General features: G+C 35.3%; 2 long non-coding RNA genes across 2 annotated transcripts in view; one reads left to right on the top strand and one right to left on the bottom strand.

Annotated features, from left to right (window-relative positions):
- The window catches only part of LOC138170011 (uncharacterized), a 511,203-nt gene that overhangs the window by 444,728 nt on the left and 38,915 nt on the right, over positions 1-27,560 (top strand). The window lies entirely within an intron of this gene.
- The window catches only part of LOC138169991 (uncharacterized), a 27,476-nt gene continuing 1,439 nt past the window's right edge, over positions 1,524-27,560 (bottom strand). The window contains exons 2-4 of the long non-coding RNA XR_011170501.1: positions 24,660-24,873; positions 17,433-17,500; positions 1,524-1,877 (exon numbers count right to left, since the gene is read on the bottom strand). This is a non-coding gene — a long non-coding RNA (uncharacterized lncRNA). The remainder of the gene's footprint in view (positions 1,878-17,432; positions 17,501-24,659; positions 24,874-27,560) is intronic.

Below are 27,560 nucleotides of genomic sequence, written 5' to 3'. Positions count from 1 at the left end.
AAAAAGCATAGTAGAGTCTGAAAAAAATAGAAAAGCTATCTAACCTCTTGTTTTGTACCTAATAGGTGATTAATAAATGTTTATTGACTGTTGAGTGAAAAAAATGAAAGCTATATATTGTCATTATGCTTTTAGTTTCATTAAAGGGGGTTTTATAGAAGAAAGAAACAATCATAAAGTATGGACACCCTAAACATTTGGTCATAAACAACCAGCATCTCTGTATTTATTTAATTTTAAAATAAAGATAAAGATATCAGTTAGTTAAATGTATAAGAATAAACTTGCCACAAAGTTTTGGGGGTTTGATGTTTTTTAATGCATCAGGCTTATGGATTTTACTCAATCTCCAAAATTCCATCAAACATGGAAAAGAACAGGGTAAATAAAGTGCAGCTAACTCAGTCTAGGCTGAGAAAAGAAAGTGGTAATAAGTCAACCAGACAAAAGGGACCATTAACTCTTAACCCCTGCTTCTATATAACAAAAATTTATCAAAATTTTATTTAGAAGACTCAGATAAACTAAAGGATTTAGGAGAGATTTATACAGGGCACTTCTGGTCCTTTTTTTCTGAAATAAAGAACTTTAACTTCAGCTCTCCAAATAGCTGTTTAAAAAAGGTGCCACTCAGGAGAGTTAAGTGTACTATCACCTAGTACCATGATATAGCCCATGGATGTTCAATAAATGTTTCTTTCTACTGAACTTCTTCCCCAAAATACAACTAGGTCTACATCAAAAAATAGCAATTATACAATGAGATAGAGACCTATGTTGTACTAGACAAGTATTTACAAGGATTCATATCCCTTTATTCTTCCCTACTGGGTTACTCTAGTGATTACACACAATTTTTTTTCCTCATGACTTGAATGAACTAAAAAATTAGTATGGTTTAGACTCATACATAGAAAAGTAAAATGTCCACAATTAGTCAATCCAGGCCATTAACACAGTATTAAAATCACACACAGCATTTATTACTAAATAAGGGGCAACCAAAGTTAGGCAGGTTACTTATATTTCTCTAGGCACCTTCTTAGTTGAAATACATGTTTAATTTTCTCCAGTACATTTTATGCATAATATAATGTGCTTATTATAATTACAAAGTCATTACATATAGCTTTTATACCTAAAGTCTAAGGAATATGGAAAGATATAAGAATTCCAGTTTCTATAAATGGAGAAAATTATCCTATCATTGTCTAATAGTTAAGTGGTTAGCATTATAAAAATATTAGAGGACTCATCAATAACCAAGAGTCAATTTACATGAATTAGGGCTTATTTATATACCAATCCACATTAAATATAATAACACTCAGGAGATAACATTATAGTTAAAATTGTTCAACATGATTACTTGACATAGTCCCAAATGCTGGATTTGTAAACATAATTTTATATCTGTCAACTACCTTTATTTAGCTATTTTTTATAATATATATGTTCAGTTTATCTAGCACTAGCTAGGAAATCTACACATTACTGTATTTATTAGGGCGGAGACACATATATTTCTTCTTATAGTCTTTTATTAATAAATACAATTTTATCCACTCAAAAGCAAGCATGATTGAATTTTGGGGAATGCAAAAATGTTCACAAATGATAAGGTGGAGGCCCCAAGAGTGGTTATATCAACCTTCTCACATGAAAATTCTGTCTGTTGTTGGACACCGCTTTATTCGAAGGGGTTTCACACATGCATTTTTAATCAGGATTATATTTCGCACAGATCTATCATCGCTCACAAGTGCAGCAGGCCAGTCCTCCTTGAAAATGTATCAGCTCTCTGTCTTAGTCCTTAGCTAGTTTTTTTTTTCCTTTGTATTAATCAAGAGCTTGGTTATCCACAAGGCAGCATTTTCCTTAAAGGGAGAAAAAAAAAAGAATCCCACAAAATTGCGAAGAACCCACAAGCACATTGTTGGGAGTTCAAACATCCAAACTTCCTTAACATATAACAGTCTTCTAGGTCACTCTTATTGCCAAATAAACAGTCAAAACATTTGGTTTTGTTATTTGTTAAAACATGATATGCACCAAATGGTGATTCCAAATCCTTTAATTTACATAAATCATTGTGTATCATTAATCTGTACTCCCTCCCACTCATTATTAGAATATTGTATTGTTTCCCATAAGAATTATATAAGACCTGAAAATTTTTGAAAAATAATAAAATTAAAAACAAATTTTGCATTTGTAATACCTGTCTAAAATGGGCTTAAATGCGAATTATTTATTTCCATATTATATGATCTGTATAGGTAGAAAAAAGAAAAAAAATTCTTTATGCTTAGCAGAGTTCCTGGTTCACAGTAGATGCTTGATATTTGTTGATTGACTTATTCTGATATATTTAAATGGGGGAAAGGAGGAGGATGTGTGAGTTGCCTTCCTAAGCCTCATGGTCATTACTGGAACAGTACATTTTTTTTCAGATTTAATAGTAATTCTGTCTTACTGAAATTCTTAAATTTCAGGAAATGTGATTTATTCATAATGACATAAATCACTATTCTAAAGCTTGAGAAGAAAGTTCCATATTATATATTTAGATTTATAGTAGGATACTGAGAGGCCTTTTGGAATTGGAGAAGGTTTTCCACATTTTTTATGTCTAATGGCCATTAAAACAATTTTAGCTCCCCCTTATTCCTCCCTAGTGTCTATGATGAACTGTATTTTTTCCATGATTTCCTTTGTACTTGTCTTTATCATTAATAGAGAAAAGACCTGATTTTTTTGAGCGCTTAATAAATGGGAGATGAATTAAACTGGGTTTAAAAAGATTCAAAGTGAATATTTCATGGAACAGTTTCAGTGAAAACATCACTTCACCACATAAAAATGCAAAGCAGCAAAATCTGCTTTCAAAACTCTTTAAATTGGGGGCTACCGTTTGTCAACAATGCCCAGAAAAAGTCAGACCAACACCAATGGCCCAGGCTCAGACCCCTGAAGTAACTATATCTATATGTCGTCAAACAACTGGCCATAAAAGCACAGAATAAAAGGACATTTGAAATTGGATACTGCCGAAAATACCACAGCTGATTTTTTATACTCTCTGACAGTTAAGAACAAAAAGACTTTCAGACAAAGATTTTAGGCCTTGCTTGTAATGTTTGACTTCCCAAATTTTATGCACAGGATTACCAAATGGCTGAGACTAAAAGAAGGAAATGATGAAGAGAGATCGGGGGTAGGGAGGAGGAGGAGGAAATTCTGAGGAGTCATTTTAATCAGAATTCTCAGTTGCTATATGTTCACAGAATTTTTACATTGTTCTCTGTCATTATCATAAAGCAAGGCCCTTTAGAGAATGTGTCGTATAAACATATAAAAACCTAGATCTCTCTGAACAAGCCTGAAAGGTTGACTGGAAAGTTTTTCTATAGCCATAGCACTCGTTATTAAAAGTAAAAGGTTGCATTTTAATTTCTTATGTCTTAATTAGATCAAAATAGGTGTGTATTTTTAGAGGTCCCTAAATTGTGAGAGTTGTCTAGTTCAGTCACAGTAGGTAGAACAATGACTTTCACATTTTTCAAAAGATTAAAAGATGTAAAACCAAATTTCTGAGACAAAAATTGTTCAAACGTGCTTAAACATGAGGAAAAGAAAATAAGGATATATTCTCAAGCAAGCTTGATCTTTAGCCATTGTTTCAGTTTTTAGAGAATGATAAATCTGTGATTTTATATGTGGTAGCTTCCAGCCTTTTACAGTACTCACAGTCCACAAATAGTTTTTCATATTTCTAAAGAAAAAAATTTAAATGTTGTTTTTTATGGTTTTTAGTCATTAATATCTTTACAAAATTACCATGTATACACACCTTTCTTCCCTGTAGAACACATTTTTTTTTTACAATGAAATGAATGGAAGATCTTCAAATATAATATTTTTTAAAATGCTGCGGTGTCAGTAACTTGGAACCTAAAGTCGTTAGAGTCTATTGGAACAGTGATTCAGTGTTAAAAATTATTGCTACATGCCATTCAGAAACAACAACTTCAGCGGATCAATGAAAACTTGAATGGTTCAAAAGCCTACTTTTACATTTGTTAAATTTGAACATGATTCAGGACGTTGTCATATAATGCTATTTAGGCATAAGCTTTGATGTATATTTAAATCCATTTGTCTATAAAAAGTACATTTTTTAAAAAAAAGGACATGGAGAGATTGGGAATATTTGTCAAGAGAGTGTGTGGTTCAAGGGAAAGAAAATGTTGGACTCAGCATCAGGAAAGTTGAATTCAAATCTATCCTCAGCACTTACTAATTGTGTGGCCAAGAAGAAGTTCCATGTTCTTTGACCTTCAATTTTACTCATTTGTAAAATGGGGGAATAATATAGTACCTTCTTCATAGACTTGATGTAAGAAAAAACAATTGAATAGCCTGAAAGATTTGTTTGAATAGAGGTTATCATATACATTTATAATTCACTACAATTGCTTATTTTCTCATATACCAGAAAGAGTATTAGATTAAAAGTTAAAATGATATCTTTTCCTTTCTCAGATACTAATTGTGGCACCTAAAAATACACAAACTGCATGATCCTCAGTTTCCCCATTTCTAAAATGGGAATGGTTATACCTAATTGGCCCTGCCTATCTAACTAGGATGCTGCAGAGATTAATTAAGATCATCTATATAAAAGAGCTTGGAAATTGTAAAGTATTTTAGAAATAGATAGTATTACTATATACAAACAATATTGTACAAGAGCTCTGAGTTCATGTATATGCAAATCATTATTGATAACTATGAGAGAAAAATCCATTCAGATCAAATAAATTAATGATTAAATATGAAGAAATACCAAAGAAGAAAGATTGATGATTTCTTAGTGTGTTAAATCAGAGCATCTGCAATAATGCCTATATTGGATTCAGATCCTGTTTGGACACATTTCTGAAACAAGCCCAGGCAATATGGACTTATGGACTTGGGAATCTGTCAAGAAAAGCCTTTCTAATATGATTTAATAGTGTTTTCTTCTACAATGGCGGCTGGAAATACTGTCAAAACTTTTACTATTCTAGTATTTCTCCTTCTAATTTGATTCTAAATTTGCAAATGAGTCTAGCATGGAGGACTTAAAGGTGCTATTGAAAAAAAAACGCAAATGTAGTTATGTCTATTTAGTGCTCCCAAATTAACTACCAATTTACCTAAATGGTCAATTCAAACACTCAATGTATTAATTTATGGGAAAAAAACGAGTCTTACTAAATTTGGCATTGAATTAAACCATTTTCTTCTTAAACTCAATTGTTTTATCAACATGTAAAGCAGATATATCTGTTCAGTGCTAGAGATTGTAACTTACATAGACACCCACAGTTTGGACTCCAAACATAATTATACAATCCTTTCATCCTAGGAAAGGAAATGTAAATTTTATTATATATAAATATATATGCATATATGTTTGCATATATTTTGTGTTCATTAGAAGTCAAGTCATTGAAGATATAATCCGTAAGATATTATTTTCCTAAAATAGATCACCTATCATTTTCATCTCATCCTTATCCTGACCATCATGTATGTTGAGACAAAACAATGTTTCACAAAGATAAAGCTGGGAATAATGCACAGGATTGCAAGGATATGGTGAGATAGAAGGGGGGATTGGAATCATAGAGACCAATTAGGAAGTTACTAGACATTTCAGAGATGTATTATAAGGACCTGAACTAAGATTCTGGCAGTAGAGAAATGGCATAATAATTAGTTATCTAAAAGTACACTCAGCTACTTTGGTGGGTAAAGTGTTCCCTCTAACTTCAAATCTTCAAGTGGGATCTGGATGCCACTTTTCTGAGATGCTATAGAAAATAATTCCCAAATAGTACTAGTTAGAAATAGTAAGGGAGAAAATGAAATGGATAGCTCAAATGAAAAATTGACAAGGTTTATAAACTGAAAAGTTTTTAGCTCCTCGATTATTCTATAATCCATAAGTCAAATCCACAAATTAGCATTAATAAGTGTCTACCATGTGCCAGTTAATGTGCTTGACTCTGAGCATACAAGAAAAAAAAAAGCCAAAAGACATTGCCTGCTCTCAAGAAACTCACAGTCTATTAAAGGAAACAATTATATACAAACAAGACAAATTGGTAGATAATGAACAGAAAAAGGTACTAGCATTAAGTAGAATTGAGAAAGGCTTCTCACAGAAGGTGAGGCTTTAGATGATATTTGAAGGAAGTCATTGAAGTGAGGAGATAGAGATGATGGGCTGAGAACATTCCAGGAATGAAAGACATCCCTTGAGAACATTCAGAGTATAAGCTACTTTATTTTTCTATCACAGACCCTACCAAGCACAATGCCATGGTGGAGCCATAATAAATGTTTGCTGGATTAAATTGATTGGATAATTGGCCTAATTATTGGGATGAAGAGGAGTCAGAGAGAGCAACAGAGAGGAGTCAAAGCTAACTCAAAGATTTCTTGTCTAGATAACAAAGAAACTAAAAGTTCTATCAACATAGGAATATTGGGAATCAATTTTGGATGGAAAATAAAGAATTCCATTGTAGGTTTGATTTTGAGACTATAGAACATTTTGAGATGATGGTGAAAGATAGGCAAAAGCAGAAATGTCTAATCAACAGTTGAGAAAAACAAGAAATGGAAAAGAAAAACCTCACAAGTAGAGAATGAAAGAAAAATAGGAAGTTAGTCATTTGTTAGAAAAAAAAACCCTAGGGGTTTTGGTGAACTGCAAAGTCACTATGAGTCAGCAGCAAGATATGGAGGCCAAAAAAGTTAATGTGATTTGGAGTTGCATTAAATGAGGCATAACTTCCAGGAATAAGGAGATGGTCCCTCTGTACTCTGCCCTTGGCAGATGGTATCTAGATTATTATGTTCCATTCTGGGCACCAGAGTTTAAGAAGGTTGTTGATAAGCTGGAGAACATTTCAAGAAGGGCAAGCATGGTGGCAAAGGAACATGCCATATAAGGATATGTTGAAAAATTGGCTTCGGTTAGCTTGGAGAAAAGACAACATGATAGTTGGAGGGGAGAGAGGTAAGGATGACAGCTGTATTCAAGTATTTGAAAGTCCGTCTTGTGGATTAGGTTTATTTATTTGTTTGTCTCTCTTCATATGGCAAAACGAGGTAGCAGTGGGTGCATGTTGAAAAAATTCAAATTTATGCCCAATGTCAGGAAAAACTTGTAAAAATAGAATGCAGTAGAACTAAAGTTACCCCTCACTTGAGTTCTTCAAATAGATACTGAATGGCTATTTGTCAAGTATTTTATGAAGACGATTCCTTTCAAGTATAGGAAAAATAAAGATGGCTACTGAGATCTCTTCCAGTTCCGAATTCAGTGATTTTGTGTTTTTGAAGACAATCCAGAGCTAAAAAAAATATAGATCTAGGAATCAACTGCCTAGTGGTGATAATAGAAAACATAATAAGGGATGATTTCTCAAAGATTGGAAATATGTTTTACTCAGGGAATTCCCAGAGTAAAATGCAAGGGGAGGAAAAGAAACAAGCAAAGGAAACAGACAACAAGGATCATTTATTCACTTAGTGTCATTAAAATCCAAGGAAAACTGAGACTCAAAATAAAAAGATGATGAATTGTCAGTGACATCAGAAATCACCACAGTATAGAGGCCAGCTGAAGAGAGGGTTATTTCTTCTATACTTCCTCCAGTCATCTCCCCTTTCCTCACCTCATTTCCCTACCTCTATTGGTAATGTCATCTTCTAGCAACATAATAAATCATCCAGTAGAAGTCACTGTGTCCAGCAAAGAATAGTCCATGAGAGTCTAACCACAAGGACTACTTTAAACTGTGAAGAGACACAGGCTCAAGGAGCCAAGAAAAATTATCTTCCCAGAAGTAAGACTACATCTAGGAGATGCAACATGAAGACAACATAAGAAAAGATGTCATAGTCTTTAGTTCTAGAAGTATCATTTTCTTTTACTATGTATGGTCCCTATTTATATGTATGTTAATTTATTTGTTTTTATATCCACCATTTTCATTATGCAAAAATATTTGTAGGATAGTATTCACCATGATTATGGAGTAGGTGGGGTTGTATAATAATAAGTATATAAAAACTATTATAGTTACTATATCAATTCAGTAAACACCTTTCTTGTGAGCTACTTGTATCCCCAAATTGGCAGGGGGTTGTTAGTACCAATAGTTCAAAACTGTGAACACAGAAAGAAACTTGTATAATAGTCATGTGCTGGTGCTAGACTGGCTCTCTCTCTCTCTCTCTCTCTCTCTCTCTCTCTCTCTCTCTCTCTCTGTCTCTGTCTCTCTGTCTCTGTCTCTCTCTCTGTCTCTGTCTGTGTGTGTGTGTGTGACCTTCTCTCCCTTTCTCTCTGTCTCTCACACTCATGGCTTCTTGGGTTCTCCTAGAGAAAACACACACACACACACATATACATATATATGTAAATACATATAAACAAATATATACATATATGCATGCTTGCACAAATACATATATACACTCATATATACAAGTATATATAAATACACATACATATGTGTGTATGTGTTTGTGTACACAGAGACGGAAACAGATAGAAAGAGAGATAGAAACAGCAGAGAGGTAAGGAACTAAATCAGAGCCTTAGGACACATCTACATGAAAGAAGAATGAAGAAGAAAATTAATTCACAAAGAAACCCACAAAGAAGGAGCCATATCAACAGAAACATAACTAGGGGAGGTTTTTTTTTTTTTATCAAAGAAAGTAAATGTCAATAGAAAAGGGGAGGATTGTCAATGATTTTTTTTTCAAATAATATTAGTTAATTGTGTGTATTTGTGAATATCATGCTGATCATGAGATAGTAGGTATACTGAGACTGGAATGAGAGACAGAGATAAAAGGAGGCTAAGAGATGAGAAGAGAAAGATAGAAAAAGAAGAAAGAGATAAAGAAAGACAGAGAAATAGAGAATCAGAGAGTCAAAACTACAAAGAAATCATGAGATGTGGAGAAAGGGAGATGAGACAGTTCACAATAAATGACCTTAGGTTTGATTTGCTTTATTTGGTCTTCCTAGTAAAGTAGGGGGCAGATTGCTTGGCCATCTTGCTGGAGAAAAAAATTTTGGGTAAAGCTGGTGGCTTGAAGAGAGAGAAGGTTTGGAATATCCAGCGTTGAGAGTGAAATAGGGAGTAAATAATATCAATGACTAGAACCCAACTGAAGTTAGAGTACATAAGGTTTCACTAGATCCTTCTTCCCTGCAACCTCTGTTAACTTTTGTCCTCAGTATGAAGACTTCAAAAGAAAAATGGTAGAAAAATGGGTGGTTGTAGAGGGAAGCTCTGGAACTGGGTGCGAGAGAATCTTTTCATATCACTGTTGATGGTTTGTATTTCTTCTCTGTAGAAATTGCATAAAGTTCATAACTTTTTCTATAGTCATCTTTCTTCTTTGTGTATTGAAATGTGCTTGTGTTGATGATCATTAAGTTCACTGTAAAAGAAAGGATGTTGGTGGGTGAAGTAGGCCTCTGGAGATCATGTCTTCCATATTTAGTCCATTCAAGTCCATGTTCAGGTTTGAACATGGATGAGAAACTCACTGAGAGATTTCTGGCAAAGATTAATAATATACAGAAATTTTCTTAAGGGATTGGGGTAGAGCATCACAGGAATTGAAACTAGCACTAGTCTTGTTCAGCATTTTCCTAATGATCTGGAAGAACAGTTGCCTCATGTTAATTAAATTCTCTGATAAAATTAAATAAATATCAGTAAGAACTAGGAAATTATGCAAAAGAACCTACAGAGGTTAGTCACTTAAGTGGAAAATAACAAAATGTGATTGAGTTTGAAACAAGGTAAAATAACAAAAGCACCTAAGAGAGTTAGCTCAGCTGCAGACCCAGAAAAAATGCAATTACATGGAAAGAGATGATCCTGGCAACATAAGGAAGTATAAATTGAACATGGGGTATAAGGCCTGAAATCTTTCCCATTTCCACACTCTCTTTACTGGTCGTCTTTTTGTTCTTCCTACACAACTTTGTCATATCCTCTCTGCACACGTGTTCACTAGACACTCCCCTCTCCCACGACAAGAATGCTCTCCCATTTCTTCCCCACCTCTCAGAATCCCTGGTTTCCTTTTCCAAGTGGTAGAGTGAAGTCTGCTGAACCAAAGAAATAATTTAACAACGTCAATATTGTTAAAAAAAATTAACAATTTTGGGGACTTATATGAACTGATGAAGAACAAAATAAGCAGAACCTAGAGAATAATTTATACAATTATAACAATATTGTAAAGACAGCTTAGAAAATTGTACAAATGGGGTGGCCAGGTAGCACAGCAAGTAAGATCACTAGCCCCAAATTCGGGATGACCTGGGATCGAATCCGGGCTCAGACCCTTAGCACCCACCCAGAAACACCTGGCCGTGTAACCTTGAGCAAGTTTCTTAACCCCAATTGCTTAGAAAAAAAATAATAAAATTGTACAAATTCTGATTGATAACAATGGCTATTCATGATTCTAGAGGACCAATGTAGAAACATGCCATCAATGACAGAGAGGTGAAGGCTTTAGGGTGCAGAATGAAGTGTAGATTTTTTAATTTATCCACTGAGAAAATCTGTTTTGCTTGGCTATACATATTTTTCACATGCAAATATTTTTTTTTCTGATAAGGGAGGAGAAAAACAAACAATATTTCTGGTTGTTGGGTCGTTATTTTATTAGTTATAGAGAGGTGGGGAGGAAGCAAAAGATGTGAACATTTGGATGCATTTTCATATGAGATGACTGTATTACTCCCTTTAGTTAACTTTAAAAAATGCTACAATAGACTTCTCAGGAACTACAGAGCAATCTATAAATTTCTATTTTGTATACACAAACACACACACACACACACACACACACACACACACACCATGAAGATAAGCTCATAAAATTAAGTGCCAAACTACATTTTCTCCAGAGGTGGGTGTCTTCACCTTGAAAGCTACCTTCCATATACATTGCATTTATTTTGCATATCCTTATTCTTGAATGTAAGAGGGTTGCTCCAAATCTCTACCTCAATAATTACATAGATCCTGGACTTTTAGTTTGAATCAATAAATGAATGTTTGGCCAGGGCCTAATAATCAATGACTTTTTACTAGATATAGGAAAAATATTTGATCAATTTTGAATACTAATACTGCTGCTGCTGTTACTGTTACTGCTACTATTACTATATACATCTGTGTGTGTTTGTGGATAGTCTGCATGTACCATCTTCTTTGATTTTCATGACACTCTTTGACATGGGTTGTAAATGAGTTTCTTCAGCCAGTCACAAGACACATCCAATCTAAAAACATTTCACTTCATGCTATGATCTTCATTTTTTGCAAATAGTTAAAGATTTTTTTTGCTCCTAGCAAAATTTCTTCCATTGACTGATTCAACAGAGATATCAGGATCAGGCTCTTACTTCTGGCTTGATTGTTTCAGTCCAGAAGTCCAGCTTCTGTGATTGATTATAGTCTCAGAATTGGAAAGAGATGGGAGATATCAGAGAGAACAACTGGGATTTGGTGTGAAGTATGATTGGATAATGGAGGGAACAAATAATGGGAACAGAGAGAAACAGGGCAGGAGTCCCAAACATGAAGTGAAAAAATGAATGGTAAATGAGTTATATCCGTATTTTATTATTTTATATTTGACTTACTTGCCAAAAAAAGTAAAAATAAAAATTGTGGCTGCCTCTCAGTTGCTGAAAGGAGGGAATGAATTTCTGCTTGGTATTTAACAACCAACTTTTAGGGGCGGCTAGGTGGCACAGTGAGTAAAGCGCTGGCCCTGGAGTCGGGAGGACCCGAGTTCGGTTCTGGCCTGAGACACTTAACACCCACACAAAAATACTAGCCGTGTAACCTTGGGCAAGTTACTTAACCCCAATTGCCCTGCAAAGGCAAAAAAATAATAATAATTTATTTCTTGGGGCGGCCAGTTGGCTCAGTGAGTAAGAGCACTAGCCCCAGTGTCGGGATGAACTGGGGATCAAATCCGGGCTCAGATACTTAGCACCACACCCAGAAAAAACTGGCTTTGTAACCTTGAGCAAGTTACTTAACCCCAACTGCTTTAAAAAAAAAAAAAAAAACAACCAACTTTTCCCAGCTTTATTATCTTTTGCTGGGTGATAGTAACAAACAAATAAAGAGCAAATGCAGGAAGATCTTTGTTAAGGGAAAGGCCATTGCAAATATTTTTATAAAGCCTTAAAGTATATAAAGGCATTTCTTCCCAACAACTTTGTAAAGTACATAGTATGAATAATATTATCCCCATTTTACTAATGAGCAAACTGAAGGCCAGAGAAGTAAAAGCAATCAAGACACAAATTCCGAAGAAAAAAATACAAAAACCTCTTCAAATGGAAAAATATGAGATAAAAAACACTCACTGAAGAAAAAAAAATCCTTATAAATTAGACTTGGGCAACTGGAAGCTAATGCCTCCATGAGACATCCAGAAACAATAAAACAAATTTGAAAGAATCTTAAAAAGAAGAAAATGTGGGGGCGGCCAGGTAGCACAGCGAGTAAGAGCACCGGCTCCAGTGTTGAGAAGACCTGGAGATCGAATCCCGGGCTCGGACACTTAGCACCCACCCAGAAACACCTGGCCGTGTAACCTTGAGCAAGTTACTTAACCCCAATTGCTTAGGGGCGGCCAGGTGGCTCAGTGAGTAAGAGCACCAGCTCCAGTGTTGGGACGACCTGGAGATCGAATCCCGGGCTCGGACACTCAGCACCACACCCAGAAATAACTGGCCGTGTAACCTTGAGCAAGTTACTTAACCCTGATTGCTTAAAAAAAAAAAGAAGAAGAAGAAGAAGAAAATGTGAAATAAAATACACCCACACACACTCAGTTGGGAATAGAAATCTATCTTCTCCAACAGGGGAATCAGGGAAATAGGAAGGGAAGAGGAGAAGAGAAATATGAGAGTAATAAAAGGGAGAGTAGGTTGAGAGAAACAGTGATCAGAAGCAAAACAGAGTCTTGAGGAGGAACAGAATAAATGAGAGAGTAAGATAAACAGAAGCCAATAAGATGGAGGGAAATGCTCAGTACTCATAACTAAGAACATGAATGGGGTCAGCTTGCCCAGAAGTGGACAGAAGAATGGATGAGAAGCTAGAATCCAACAATACATTGTATATGATAGACAAAAATAGACCTAATTAAAAGAGATAAACAGGAATTTTGATAAAAGGCATCATATACAAGGACAAAATGACAATAAAACTTTGTTTAACAGCAGTTAAAAAGATGTCACAACAAGAAAATAATAATAATGTAGTGCAGTGGATAGAACATTGGGTCTGTTATCAGGGAAACCTGAGTTCAAATCCACTCTCAGACATTTACTAGATGGCTGTAATGGGAATGCAAATTTTTAAGATCTTTCCTGCCCCTAGGCTAAAGTGCACCTGGAGCCTGGGGTGGGAGGCTTGTTTTTCAGTAGATACTTCTTGATTGGCCAGTGAGTCAATAAGGTTGTTACATTCTCTGAGCCAGGAGAAGACTATATAAGCCCCGATGTGTAGCTTTGTTTTGGGGCTCACTTTGAGAAGTGTTCTGTGATTTGATTAGATGAAACTCTGGAAAGCTGTTGTCCAGAGCCCCCCAGCTTTGAAACCCAGATGTTGTTTGGTATGGATGTAATGGTTGGACAGTTTGGAAATCTGTCTACTTGATTTGTTTTTGTCTTGATAATTCTGTCTGTATACTTTGAAGTTCGGGGTGCTGACCTCTTTCCCCTGAACTAGGTAAAGGATACATATTTGACTGATTAAAGTAAGCTTGTTAACCCATTTTGAGTTGCTTTCCTTTAACAAAGCAGATCTAAGAACCTGTGTTGGCAGACACCCTGGGGATGCTGGGGGTGCTTGCTGCTACAATGGCGGACCTTGGGCAAATCACTTAATCTCTATTAGCTTCAATTTCCTTATCTATCAAATGAGATATCAATTAGTCCCTAAGTCTGAGGGATGTCGTGAGGAATAAATGATCTAATGGTTGTAAAGTATTTAGCACAGTTACTGGAACACGTAAGCACTATATAAATATTAGCTAGTACTATTATTATTTCATAATAATTAAAAGTTTACAAAGTACTTTCTAAATATTATCTCATTTGATATTTATAACAATCTTGGGAGGTAGACACTATTCTTATGCCCATCTTGCTGATGAGGAAACTAAGGCAGAGGTCAAGTGTCTTGCTCAAGTTAATATTATCTGAGACCAAATTTTCTTCTCTCCAGCTGCAGCACTCTGACCACTGGACTACCCAGCTACCTTTGGATTCCTAGAACAAAAATTAAAACACAGAATGGCAGTCTTTTTACCAAGTACAAATATTTAATTATTTGTAAGAATATTCTACATAACGTGATTTAGACAAAAAGGGTGGTATTATAATCAAATAAGGAGAGCAAGTAATAGTTTACCTGTCAGATCTATGAAGAATGGAAAAATGCATGACCAAACAAGAGATAAAGAACATTATGAAATGCAAAATTGATCATTGTGATTACATTAAATTAAAAAGGGTTTGCACAAACAAAGCCAATGCAACCAATATTGAGAGAGAAGCAGAAAGCTGGGAAACAAATATTTACAGTCAATGACTCTAAAAAAGGCCTTATTTCTAAAATATAAAGAGGACTGTGTCAAGAACACAAGTCATTCTCCATTTTAAAAATGCTCAAATTATATGGACAGTTTTTAGATGAAGAAATGAAAGCTATCTATAGTCATGAAAAGTATGCTGCAAATCTCTATGAACTAGAGAAACACAAATTAAAATAACTGGGATTTACCACCTCACACCTATGGGATTGGCTAACATGGAAAAACAGGAAAACCATAAATATTGGAGTATATATGGGAAAACCGGAGACTAATGCATTGGTGGTGAAGTTTTTAATTGATCCAACCATTCAGGACAACAATTTGGAACTATGCCCAAAGGGCTATAAAACTGCATATCCTTTGACCCATCAATATCATAAAAAAGGGAAAAGAACCCATGTATACAAAAATATTTATAGCAGATCTTTTTGTGGTGGTAATGAATTGGAAAAAAAAATTTGGGAGGGGGAGAAGGCAAGGCAATTGGGGTTAAATGACTTACTCAAGGTCACACCGCTAGTAAGTGTCAAATATCTGAGGTTGGATTTAAACTCAAGTCCTCCTGACTCTGTGGTTGGTTCTCTAATTACTATGCCACCTAGCTGCTCCACGAATTGGAAATTGAGGGGATGCACATCAATTGGGGAATGGCTGAACAAGTTTTGGCATGTGAATATAATGGAATACTATTGTTCCATTAGAAATGATAAACAGGTGACTTCAGAAAAACTTGAAAAGACTTACATGAACTGATGCTGAGTGAAGTGAGAAGAGCCAGGAGAATATTGTACATAGTAACAGTAAAACTGTGCAATGACTAACTTTGATAGACTTTGCTCTTCTTAGCAATGTAATCAAATAAGACAATTCCAAAAGACTCACAATGGAAAATGCTTTCCACATCCAGAGAAAGAACTATGGAATCTGAATGCAGATCAGAGTACACTCTTTTCTCTATTTTTTTGGTTGTTTTTTTTCTTTCTTTTGGTTTTTCCCTTTTGTTCTGATTCTTCTTTCACAATACAATTAATGTGGAAATATGTTTAATTTGATCAAATTAATCACTTTCATGCTTTCTATATCTATTTTCCTTCTTTTGGTGTCCAAATCCCCAGTGATTACTTATGTGCTTCATACCTAGTTGCTGTTTAATACTTGTTAATTGCTTGGTTGATTTGAGTATGTGATGAGTTGCCATGTGAGGGGAAAGGGAGAGAAATTATACTGTCTTTACTCTAGCCCCATAGGGCAAAACTAGGAGAAATGGATAGAATTTATAGAGATAAATTTAGACTTGTAAAGAAAAATACAATAACAATTAGAGCTATTCAAAAGCTGAATTGATTGACTTAAGAAGCAATGTGAGGCCTCCTTATTAGACACCTTTCATCAAAGGATGGGTCATCACATGCTGGGTGTGGTACAGTGAGGATTCTTTTTTCAGCTATCAAGGGGAAAGGAATAGATGGTATGCTTATCAAAAATGCCGGTGACACAAAGTCGAGAAAGACAATTAACACAGAGACAAGTTTTAAAATGGTCTTGACAAACTCAAATGTCAAACTGAATTAAATATGATGGAATTTAGCATGAACAACTTCAAAATCTTACTACTGGAGCTATCCTTATACTGCCAGAAGGAAGTGAAGAAAACCTTCCAAACATTATTCAGACCCTCGCCAGGGGTATTCTGAAGTTATGTGAATAGTCTCATGAGAGTGAGTTGTTCAGTTTTTATGGTGAACATTTATTCCTTGGAAATTCACAAATAGTACACCACAGGGCTTAATTTGTTACTTTACTGCTTGTACGGACTTAAGAAAGTAATGGAGATAACAATAATGTAGAATAAATTTCCAGTTTTCTTTTTGTGCACATGGATGCTAACCATTGGCCCACAAACTGTTGTCCTCCTTCTTAAAAGCTGGAGAGCATCTAAAGAATGGATGTGGTGCTGAATGTCCTCAAAATGGTGTTACATGACAATTAGTTGAAGAAACTGTAATATTTAGTTGATGGAAGAGAAGACTTAGAGGAGGTCACAATACCTGTCTTGAAACAATTTGAAGTCCTGCCAACTAGAAGGATTAGACTTGCTCTGCTCAGCCCCAGAGGGCAGAACTAGCAGCAATGGGTAGAAGTTGTCATAACATAACGTAATATAACATAACATGACATAACATAGCATAACATGACAGCTTTATCGTGTCAGTCACTGAACACCTGGCTGCCAATGAATTGAGGATCACTCATCAAACCACAGCTTTTCATACTTAGTCTAATATAGTCAGAACTGTTGGTAGGGCCATAATGAGTATGGGTGAAGCAGAGTAAACCCATGCCTATCTGGAAAAGCTAGATCATGGACCTTTGTTGTTCAGTTGTTTCAGTCATCTCCAACTCATTGTGATCCCATTTAGGGTTTTCTTGGAAAAGATACTGAAGTGGTTTTCTTTTTCCTTCTCCAACTCATTTTACAGATGAGAAAATTGAGACAAAAAGAGTTAAGTAACTTACACAAGGTCACACAGGTAATGAGTTCTGAGGCTGGATTTGAACTCAGGTCTTCCTGACTGCAGGCCTTGTGCTTTATCCACTGCACCACCTAGATGCCCTATGATCATGGACCTGGCCCACAACAAAAAGGAGCTATTCCTTGTGACCCCAAGGGGAACATGCAAGACAGAGGAGACATGTTTTCTTACCAGTCAAATGAGAAATTGTCCTGGATATATTTTTTTCAGTTCCTTCTGACTCTGTTACGGTTGTGTTACTGTATAATTGGAAGAATACAAGGAATGGATGTTTAGACAAGTAAATAGGATTGACAGAATTGCCTATCCAAAGTAATTCCAAGAGGGAGAAAAGGCTGTATATGAAGAATGAGAACATTATATATATGCACTCTGGGAGAAAAGTTTTTCACCTAATTATTAACAGAGGCTTATACTTTTATCTCTGAAATATGCAATCTTCTTTGAGTATCACTTGTCCAAAAACAACTCTCTTAGATAATGTGATATATATATACATATATATATATACATACATACATGTATTCTCACAACACACATACCTCAATCAAAAATGGTAATTGGAAGTATTTTTTTAAAGCAATCAGGGTTAAGTAACTTGCTCAAGGTTACATAGGAAGTATTTCAATAAAATTTTAATTCATCTTTAGTTCATTACTTCCATAGAACTTATTACTCCTGCCATAAGGGTAGATTACAGCTTAACCAAGTTAAGTCATTGAATCAACCCACAGCTTCAATAGTCCAGTGGTTCCACACACCTATAATGATGTCCAATGTTAAAACTCCCCATCATGGTCAGCACTTCCCTAGATGTGTTGTTTGTCCTCATTAGAATGTAAGTTCCTGGAGGGCAGAATTTCTCAGCAATTAACCCTGGGCCTGACACATATTAATTGTTCAATGCTTTTTCATTCAGTTATATATTTATTTTATATTTATATATTTATTCAATCATCCCTTGCTATATTTGCCCAAGTCCTTCCACAAATCCTCTAATGCGGCTCTATACACACCCTTTTTTCAGTTAGAATTTCAGCTAGGGAGGGATTGACTTTAAACTAAGGTTAAAACACTGTGAAAGTCATTCAGCCCATCCCTCTAGGATCATGTCCTTCTCACTAATCAATGTGACTCTGTTTGTACTGAGTAGTTGAAATGGGTCTTTGGCCCATAGATCACCTTCAGGGCATCATAAAACATAAAACGGAATTTCATCTGCTTATTACCAAACCAGGAATCCTACATGTCTCTAAGCTTTCCTTGTACTTTACTTTTTATGGAATCAAATTCTGCTTTCTTAGAGATGAATAAACTACCCTGCTGGTAAATCCTGCCACTTCTAACACCCAAATCATTGATGATAATATACTGCTTCTTACTTAAACCCACAATGATAACTTGAGGGGGGTTGATGGTGTGCTTAAGACAATTTTATAATAGTAATAATTGATATACAAAGAACTTTCCACATTATGACCCTATGAGATAAACAATACAAATATCATTATACCCATTCTACAGATAAGTAAATGAAAATGCAGAGATATTAAAAGACTTTCTCAATACAACACTCTTACTAAATGTCAGGACCAGGATTAAGACTCAATACTCTCTCCTAACCATTGGTGCAATGTACCTTTTATGCAAAACTTCTCCAAATAACTATGAATGATTATACTAGACTAGACAAATTTACATATTGAATACTTACTGAGAATCAACTATCTGAAAGGTACTGGTTCCATTTTAATCCTAAAAAACTTCCTAAAAATGGAATTATCTTTTCCATAAAATAATATTTAAAGAAAGTATAAAAATCTATATATCAAGATAAATAACTAAGATGTGTGATTTAAAAAAAGTTTTCAGAATATGAGATTGGAAATTAATTCCAGGGGCAGAGTCAAGATGACAGAATAGAAAAAAAGCACTCCCAACATTCCCTTCCAAACAAATTGAAATAACACCTCAAATTGAGTTCTGGAGTGGCAAGACCATTAGGTGAGAGTAAGAGATTTTTCCAGTCCAAAAAATCTTAGGAGGTTGGAAAAAGATCTGTGATATGGGGTGGAAGCTGATCCAAAGCCCAAGTGGATAAAACACCAGTGGGGAGACCAGGTGGTAGGGACAGAAGAAGCAATAACATTGGGAGCTCTCAAGCCAGAGAGAGTAAGGGGACATGATAACTGGTCAGAAAGAGATTAGAGAGAACTCTGTGCTAGCACCTTTTGCAGGACCAGATACTATGTGGCAATTCTATTACCTATATGTAAGGGGCAATATTGCTTTCAGTGAAAAGGGATCAAGGACACTGAGGAACAGTATGACTTCTAGTCCCAAGGGATCTGGAGCCTAAAGAGCAGTATGCATCTATTATAATTCCAAGGAAAAATGGAGTCTTCCTGGGTAAGGATTAGTGTGCAGACCAGGAAAGGAGTGACCACACATCACATCGCATTGGAAGCACTGAAAACTTCCAAATACCCAGAACTAGCTCTGAAAATAGCAGTACATGGGGGCAGCTAGGTGGCGCAGTAAGTAAAGCACTGGCCCCGGAGTCAGGAGGACTTGAGAAGATATGGGAGAGAGGAGGGGATATCCTGTGGGACTGCTATTTTGGGGTGCTGGGTAGGGGAAAAATGGGGAGAAAATTTGTAACTCAAAATCTGGTGGAAATGAATGATGTAAATCAGAATTTAATGAAGCATTTGAAAAATGAAAAAAAAATTCTTAAGTATCTATCTAAAACCAAAAACAAGTATTTTCTGTGTTAGAGATCAAAAACTTGAACTGTAAGATCAGAGCTGAATCAAGGATGTACATTATCACCATTATTATTTGATATTGCACTAGAAATGCTAGCTGTAATAATAAGAAAAGAAAAAATGAACTGAAGATATAAAAAGAGGCAATGAGGAAACAAAACTATCACTCTTTGCTTAAAGAACCCTGGAAAAGCAACTGAAAAGCTCGTTGAAACCATTAATTAACCACTTCATCAAAGTTGCAGGATATAAAATAAATCCACCTAAATTATCACCAGTTTTATGTACTACAAAAAAAAACAGCAGTATGAAATAGAGAAATTTCATTTAAAACAAATGCAGGCGATACAAAATATTTCAGAGTCTACTTGGCAAGACAAACCCAGGGATTATATGAACCAAATTACAAAATACTTTTAACACAAATAGAGAGAGATCTAAACAATTGGAAAAATCTTCATTGCTCATGACTAGGCTGAGGTTAATAAAGATTTTGATCCTATCTAAATTAATTAAATTATTCAGTGTCATAAAAATCAAACTACAAAACAATTATTTTATAAGGCTAGAGAAAAAAATTACAAAATTCATGTGGAAGAGCAAAAGGTCAAGGATATTAAGAGAATCTATGGTGGGGGGGGAAGGATATTAAGGAAGGCAACCTAGCAATCCCAGATTTCAAACAAAACTGTTAACATCAAAACAATCTCGCACTGACTAAAATATAGATAGAATGGTGGATCAGTAATTAGGTACACAGTACACAATGTAATCTAGTCTTTGATAAACCCAAAGATCTAAATTTTGGGGGGTAAAAACACAATATTTGACAAAAATGCTCAGAAAATTGGAGAACAGTTTGCAGACACTGGCCATAAACCAATATCTCATACACCAAAATATATACCATAGACCAAAACAAAATCAAAATGAGTAAATTATTTAAACTTAAAAGATATAAGTGGATTAGGAAAGCATGGGTAAGTGTATCTGTCAAATCTAGAGATAAAAGAAGAGTTTTTGATCAAATAAAAGGTAAGGAGGATAATGGGAAGTAAAGCAGGTAATTTTACTTACATGAAATTTAAAAGATCTTTCATTAAAAAAAAATTAAGGCAACCAAAATCAGACACAAAACAGGAAAGTTGAAGAAAATGTACAGCCAGTTTCTCAGGTAAGGCCCTATTTCTCAAATACATAGGGGACAGAGCCAAATTCATAAAAAAATAAAAGCAATTCCTCAGTTGATAGATGGTCAAAGAATATGAAGAAAGAATTTTCAGAAAAAAAGAAATCAAAACTATATTTATATGAAAAAATATTTAAATCACTTTTAATTAGAGAAATTAAAACAACCTTGATGTACAACCTCATGTGTCTCAGATTTGGATAACATGACAGAAAAGGAAAATGATAAATGGTAGGAAGGATATGGAAAAATTGACACACTAATACATTGTCGGTGAAGTTGCAAAAAATGCAAGCATTCTGGAAAACAATTTGCAAATATACACAAAGGGCTATAAAAGTTTGCCTCCTCTTTGACCCCAAAATACTACTACTGGGTCTATATCCTAAAAAGATCAAAGAAAAGAGGAAGGTTCTGTTTTTAGAAAAATAATACTTGTAGCAAACACTGGAAATCTAAGGGCTGCCAATCAATTGGAGAGCAGCTGAATAAGCAGTCATATATGATCATGACGGAATACTATTGTGTTGTTAAAAAGAAAGGCAAACAGGATGGTTTCAGGAAAAAAAAAGAAAGACTTGCATAAGAACTCATGTGAAATGAAGTGAGCAGAGCCAGAAGAACTTTGTACATGGTAACAGCAAGATTGTAATAATAGTCAATTGTGAAAGAGTCGGCTACTCTAATAAGGACAATAATACAAGAAAATTTCAAAAGATCCATGTTGAAAAATGCTACCCACTTCCTGATAGAGAAATGATGAACTAGTAGTGCAGATTGAAGCATACTTTTTAAACTTTATTTTTCTTGTTTTCTTTTTCATCTGTTTTCTTCAACATGGCTAATATGGAAATAGATTTTGTATTACTTTATGTGTAAAATTCATATGAAATTTCTTGGGCAGAATAATAAGGAAGGGATGAACTTGGAACTCAAAATTTTTAAAAATTATTATTTTCTTAATTTAACTGAGAAATATTTAATGAAACAAAACTTTTTAAAGTAAATCAATTAGCACCACTATTATGTAAGAAAGGATATAGAATTCTTATCCCTGAGGTTTTAAAAACCAATATATTGTCACCTGTTTAGAATATTTAGGTGACTAGGTGTTGCAGTGAATAGGGCACCGGTCTTGGAGTCAGAAGGTCCTAAGTTCAAATCCAGGCTCAGACACTTGACACTTACTAGCCATGTGACCTTGGGCAAGTCACTTAACTCCAACCCCCCCCCCCCCAAAGAATATAAAGAAGAAAATAATTTATTAACCAAACATTTTGCTAAGTACTTCACAAATATTATCATATTTGAAACACACAACAACTCTGGGAGAGAGGAGCTATTATTACCACTATTTTACTGTTGAGAAAACTGAGGCACATAGCATAAGTGCTTGCACAGGGTCACACAGCCAGGAAATAAGGGAGGTCAGTTTTGAACTCAGGTCCTTTTGACTCAAGACCCAATTCACTATCCACTGCCATAGGCTTACTGTCACCTGAAATCATAATTAGATTTCTTTTGAGATCCTTTCTAACCATATGATTTTAAAGAAATTACTTTCTAGTTATTAGTTCTTTGTTTTTAATCACCAAAAGGTGCTGAGAAATTGCTCTCTGTTCCAACTCTTAAAAATCATCATTATAAAAAAATGTTTCTGTTGAAACTCTTACGTTAAAAGGCATTTAACCTACTGGGCCTCAGTTTCCTCATCTGTAAAATGAGAGGCTTATGCTAAATCTCAATGTTCCTTGCCAAGTCTATGACTATAATCTCTTAAGTGCTTTTTAAAATTAATAAGAGATTATAAATACATTTGTGGCTTTTTTTTAACTATCACAGACATTTTTTTTGGTCTCTATCCAAATTTATAAGATATTTATTCCCTACAAAGTAGATTGTCTGTCCAAGGAAATACTTTTGATCTTCCATAAATGTTATAACTGATTTCATCAGTGAGGGGAACTACCAGTGTGTAAACTCCCTCCACCACTAAAAATCAACTTATTTCTAACATAAGTGGTAGCTTGTTGTTTGGGTTGTTGGGAGTTTAAGTGATTTGCTCAGAATGACACATGTAGTTAAGTGTCTGAGGAAAGTCTGAAACCTAAGTCTTCCTGATTCCAAGGTCAACCTTCTATCCACTATGCCAAATTTCTCTCTTTCTTTTATGTGTGACCATATTTTGCATATTATACTAACTTGAACCTAATTTGTTTTTCAGACCACGTGGAATATTGGAATTTGAAATAGCTTCAAAGCCAGGGGGACCTGGGTTCAAGTCCTGCCTGTGAGCCAAATGGACTGTGTGACCCTGGGCAGGTACCCAGGCTAGATTCTTTTTGTTGTTTAGTCATTTAGTCATTTTCAGTTGTATATGACTCTTTGTGACCCCTTTAGGTTTGTTTGTTTGTTTTTGGCTAAGATACTGAACTTTTTTGTTCATTTCTGTCTCCACTTCATTTTACAGATGAGGAAACTGAGGAAAACAGGGTTAAGTGACTTGCATAGGGTCACACAACTAGTAAATGCTTAACATCATATTTGAACAGAGGTCTTCCTGATTTTAGGTCAAGTATCCTATCCACTCTGCCACCTAGAGTTGACTACTTTCTAATGCTAGAAATTTCAGGGAGTTTCTGATCTGTACTGGTAGAGGGAATTTCCTTATCTAAAAAGTTACCTCTACTAATGAAATTAATGGTCCAGTTCCTAGTGTTCTTTCTTAAATTCATCATCAGCTCATAAAAATTACTACTAATATAGTATATATAATATATTTTTATATGTAATATAATAATATATAATATATGGTTGGTTGCTGTCCATTCTCAAAGAGGACCAAAACATCACTATGCTAGCTAAAGTCAAGTTCGATGTGACCGACTATGGCTTATCAGAGTAATACAAGATCAGAATGCTCTACCACAGGTTGGGCAAAAATAGTCCATGTGATCATTTGGTGTGGACACTCTAAATTTGTTCATCCTGTGTTTCCTTTGAGCTGTTTTGATTTGGCTTTGCTCATAGAGCACAGCACCTTCTCTGATGTGACAGGCCATGCTGAGTGGTCCTGTGACAGTATCTCCCATGTCACACAATCAATTCCAATATAATATATAATATATTGTTATATACATGTATAATGTATATATATGTATATGTATATCTGTATGTATATTTATATTTTATTATGTACACACATATCTATATCTATACACACATTATATATATATATATATACATACTGATTCTGTGCAAGATTTCAAGTGTATCAAGACTCAATATTAAAGAATGATTCAAAAGTACCCTAGGGCATATTTACTATCTTAACTGTGAGTTTGACAATGGTGATCTTACTTGAGCCATGAAGAGCCTTAAGAATGAGCCTTCTGTCCCTCCTATCCCTAAAGGAGCAATGAAGACAAAGAAAGATCTCACCTCAGTGATAAGTTCCCCTGGACATGTGGTCACTGCAAAAGTCACAGGCTCAGTGATATCCCGAGGCAAGGAGGCTGACTCTGGCTCCTGCCAGAGCTTCCATGCCCAGCAAATTCAGTCAAGGAGGTGATCGGAGGGAAAAGGAGAGAAGAAAGTTCAGTGCTGCTGCTGCTGCTGCTGCTGCCGCCACCACCACTGGTGCACTGCTTCTATCCTAGACAAGGTTTAAAAACAAACAAATAGCAGCATAACTGAACAATTTGGTAATGACAGCAGCCATGCATTCAGAATGGCCATATAATTGTCCCAGTTTGACAAAACAACAGTGGTGACACTCTTCCACATTCTTCCTTGGAGAGCATGTTTCCAACCCAATGTTTATTTCTGTTTTCTTAGTTTGTTTCACAATTCTGTCCACATTCTCTCCAAAAGCAGATACTAAGATAAAACTGCGGCTAATCCAGTGCATTACTGGTCTGTGTGTATTTCATTTGCTCAAAGGCAAATGAAGCAATGAGGTGACATAGTTCCAGGCCTGGAGTCAGGAAGACCTGAGTTCAAATTGGGCATCAGAGACTTAACTAGCTGTCTGATGCTGGGCAAGTCACTTAACTCTGTTTACCTCAACTTCCTCCTGTGTAAAATTTGGATAACAAGGGTACTACCTCCTCTGGGTTATTTTGAGAATCAAATAAGATAATAATTGTAAATTGCTTAACACGTTCTTTAAATGGTTAAGCACAGTTCGCATATAGCAAGTGTTAAATAAATACATGTGTGTTAACTGTTATTATTGCTATTATTATCTTCAAAAAGGAGGCTATGTTCAGCTTCACACACACACAGAGAAAGGATATTCTGTTTCTAGCCACTGAGATTCCATCTGGGGACTGAAGTTAATAAAATAATTAGCATTTATATTGATCTTTAAGGTTTGCAAAGCACTTTCCATGGTATCACATTTCTTCTTTACAACGACCCCATGAGATAAATACTATTATTATGCCCAATTTACAAACAGGAGAACTGAGGGCTAGAGATTAAATGATGAGCTCACAATCACATATGTAGTGTAGCAGACTAGATTTGAATTAAGGTCTACTTGATTCTGAGTTTAATTCTCTGTCCACAGAGTTAGCTTCCTGATTATACACCAGGATGATTTTTATTGATAGTATATTTTGGACTCTCCCAAAATAGAGTTTTAAATTAATTTGAGCCATTCTAGATACTCCTTAGCACAAATACTCTTGTGGGAGAGGAAGGGTTGGTTAAAAGAACCAGGAGGAACCTTCTCTAGGAGGAAGTGACATCGAATAACTCACCTCTCTTTGGTTCTCTTCTGAAGCAGATTAAAGAACTCCATCCTCTCCCCACTGTGTTCTGGGACAGAATGAAGATGATGAATGAAGAAAAAAGTCCTACCCAGAGGGACACATGTAGGGAGGCTGTGAGTAAGCTTTACCCATAGCCAAGTGGAGGGGGGGGGGACGGTGCAAGGAGAGGAAGTTGCTAGTTTCCCTTTTCAGCCAAAAAACTCAATCCCAAACCACTGCTAGATTAGTTTAAATTCTACATAAGGGAAAATAGCCAGGGAAGACAATTACCAAAAACCATAAATATTCCATCTGAATTAAGAAGTAAAGGCTTAGTTCAAAATAGCTTTTTAATGAAGTTTAAAGACTAAATGCACCTTGGGAAATAGCGGTACCTTTTGACACAGCATCATAGCACAAGCATAGCACCAAAAAGGGTTTGGAAGGTAAGAAAGGAGAATCTTGATGTGATGTTGAAAGGATTTTTTTTCCTTTTAGAAAGAATACTCTATGTAGGTGAGTTGGAGGGAGCTCTCCCCATATCCAAGCCTGTAAGTTTTGGCATTACTACAAGTAGGATGTCTCTTCCACACTCGTTTATTATATTAAAGCCTTGAGTACCATGACTTATAGCTGAAGGAAAAGGTAGGCAAACTTAAGTCATGAAATGTTATCCCTTTACCCTTGGGAACACAGTTCAGTAAATGTTCTGGGGATGACTCCAAGTAGGTCACAATTCTTGGAGGGGGTATAAAACCAAGTTTCAGAGGTAAAAGGTATCTTAGAGTATATCTAATCCAATTCCTTAATCTTATAAATCATAGGAGGCTGTGGGTCAGGAACATAACTCATGACTGATCAAGGACTAGAATTCGTATCTTTGGACATTTATTGTATTGCCCTAAAAAAAGAAACTAGAGCACAATGTTCCAAACACTGTAGCTTTCTATACTTTCAGAATCAACACACACATGAATGGTCTTGCTAGGGTGAGTCTTTGGTTCTATGCTGGTTCTAGTTGAAATCTGGAAGATTATAATAGATATCCTGTGTATTTTAGAAACAGTTTTAATGTCATACACTGGAATTGTTTTTCTTTCTCTTTCTATTTGACTTTCCCTGACTTCCTTCAAGTCTCAGTCAAAATCCTCACATGTAGAAAAAAAGTATTTTCTAAGCTCTGTTAATTCTCATGCCTTTATTCTGTTGATTATCTCCATATTAGACTGTAGATAGATTTTTGGTACATAATTACTTGCATATTGTTACCTCCATTAGACTGTAAACTTATTGAGAGCAGGCACTGTTTCTGTTGCTTTTTCCTTGTCTTTGTATTCCTCATGCTTAGCACTGTTCCTGGCATATAGCACATGCTCAATACATGCTTGTTGACTTGACTTGAGACACTGAACTGCTCATTCAGAATCTTCCACCTCCACTCTTTTCTATTTTACCTTCCCTGAGAAAAATAAAATGGCTAGTTTCCTTCAGATTTTTTTATTACACATTTTTAATCACTGGATAGATAAATCTGAGACAGAGAGAGAGAGAGAGAGAGAGAGAGAGAGAGAGAGAGAGAGAGAGA

This window comes from Petaurus breviceps, unplaced genomic scaffold (genome assembly GCF_028583685.1).
Source record: "Petaurus breviceps papuanus isolate PSGF00001 unplaced genomic scaffold, PetGlider_PUasm1.0 126, whole genome shotgun sequence".
Taxonomy (NCBI): domain Eukaryota; kingdom Metazoa; phylum Chordata; class Mammalia; order Diprotodontia; family Petauridae; genus Petaurus; species Petaurus breviceps.
Note: the sequence above shows the minus strand (reverse complement) of the source record. Positions and strands in the feature narration are given on the sequence as shown.